We start from the raw sequence: 2,549 nt of genomic DNA on the forward strand, positions 1-2,549 counted from the left end.
AGGTGAAGCGAATATAAGAAATGGTGTGATCATTTGTTTTTAAATAAAAATAACTTTGTGTTCTTTCTTTTTATTTATGTTAGTTTAATGCATGCGAAAATGTATGAGCGACAATTTACACATGTGAAAATAGGCTACATAAAATCATTATTTTCAAAAATGTTTTCAAAGTATTTATTTATTTATTTCAAATATTGTGATTTTGACTATATCATTAATTTCAATTTAGAAATTAAAAACACAATCATTTAATGTGTATTTCACACAACTTGTAGAATACATTTTTATGTGTTTTGAATATATAGGAAACAATGCGTCATCTCAGCATGGGCTACAACAGTAATATGCAAATTGATACATATTAACATATTACAACATATTGTTATTTTCCCATCACAACTTGTTCAAGTAATGCCAACAAGGATCAGCTATCATGTCACTGTGGAAAACCTATAAATACATGTACATACGTAGACTGCTGTCACCCATGTTGTGGACTAGAATGGTTTAGTCCCTGCAGCATGAGCGTGCATGTGCTCTATAAAGCTCAGCGCACACACGTGCTCTGACACATGGAGAGCATCTGGGGTTTCTGAGGTCACACATCTGTAGCATAACTTTTCACCACAAAGATGTTTTATTTGGAACAATAAGAACTTTTTATTCAAGAATAAGTCTCTGTTTTATGATAGTTGGTTCAGTAATGGTTTATTATTTGTGAAACAGTTGTTTAATGAGCCAGGTCTTTTGTTCAGGTACTCAGAATTTCTTTCCAAATACCAAATACCAATAACGCCAAAAGAATTTGCTACAGTTTTGGGAGCTATCCCCTCTGGTTTATGTATGCTTTTTAAAAACTGTAATTATTTATCAGTATCTACTGCTTCCTTTCCTAAACCTTGTGATACTCCTGTTGGTCAAATTTGTTTCTCTGAGTCGAAAGCCAAAAATGATCAAATACGATCTTTATTTCTTAAGAATCTGATTTCTGTTCCACCTGTGATTTCCTTTTGGAATAATTTGTGTTAACCTTAATTGGAAAAAAATCTGGTCTCTACAGCAAAAATTCTTTCTCACAAACAAAGTGAAAGAAATTTCTTTTAAGCTCATACACAGGTTCTACTCTGTAAAGAAGTTTATACAAAGATTTAAATTTGACATTGAGCTTACATGCTCTTTTTGTTCGAATTCTAAAGAAACTGTGGTACACTTATTTTGGTCATGTCGCTACACTCAGAAGTTTTGGGATGATATTGGTGTGTTTGTCAAGTGTAAGATTTTGCCAGGCTTCTCAGTACATATGAAAAACATTATATTTGGGTATTATGACTCCGACCCCTCAAACGAAAATATCTGTTTTGTTATTAATTTATTTTTTTTCCTAAGCAAATTTCACATTCACAAAAGCAAATTTTCCACCTGTAAACCTGTCTTCTCTGTCTTTCTAAAAGAAATGGAAAATTATTTGAATGTAATTTCAGTATCTACTAATAAGAAAGCTATAAGGACTGTTAGGATTTGCTCTGCCTTTGATCTCTTCATGTAATCATGTTTAGATGATGGCCCTCTTATCCTTATCTTTATTTTTATTTTATTCTTTTTGTGATTTGTTTCCATTTTATTTTTGTGGTTGATATTATGTGATGTATGCTTATTCTTTGTATGTTTCCGTTCTTTGCAATAAAAAAAAAAAGGTCACCCATCTGTAGAGCATAAATGAGAATTTTTGTCAATTTAATATGGTTTAATATTGTTATTATTTATTTATTCCCCCGTTCTATCAGATTGATTCATATACACATTAAAATTAAATTTTGTTTTCATAATCATAAATAAAAAAAATTTCATTAAAATGTGTGACGAGCGAGGGAGAATCAGCACATTACTAGCATCAATTGTATTGATTAGTATTATTATTATTATTTTAATTGGCTGGTTATTACAAGAGGGTACAATTTGTTGAGAGAGGACATCAACATTCAGATATTAATGGACAGGATTTACATGGATTACATCAAATGAAAGCATTATGAGGTGGCAGCTGTTGCTGCGCACTATCGTCCTTTAGAATAAACACTGTCCCACTGTCTTTTTCAGTAATACATTCTGCAAATATTCGTATAGTTAGATATTTATATGCACCTGCACATAACAGTGATTTGGTTAAAAACATTCTGAAACAAACCTCAAAAATGACCTCAATTGTCATCATTCATCCACATTCACATTCACATACAGGCATGAGGGCATGTCTGAAAATGCTGCCAATATCAATGGCTCGCTGCTTACATGGGTCATTGTTTTGTTTGTCTCCATACAGTGAGGAAAGTCTGAAACTGCACTTTATATGGGCTAGCTAGCTAAACAAAGCTGTTTCTTTCTTTTGGCAGTTCTTCTTGAAACTTGCAGCTTGCCCCTAAGGAGAATGCATGTTTTTCAATAAATGTTGTCATTTAAATGTTTCATTTGAGTGTTCTTGACACACACACACACACACACACACACACACACACACACACACACACACACACACACACAATTATAGGTTT

Source organism: Sinocyclocheilus grahami, unplaced genomic scaffold (genome assembly GCF_001515645.1).
Source record: "Sinocyclocheilus grahami isolate Dianchi unplaced genomic scaffold, SAMN03320097.WGS_v1.1 scaffold67.1, whole genome shotgun sequence".
Classification (NCBI taxonomy): Eukaryota; Metazoa; Chordata; class Actinopteri; order Cypriniformes; family Cyprinidae; genus Sinocyclocheilus; species Sinocyclocheilus grahami.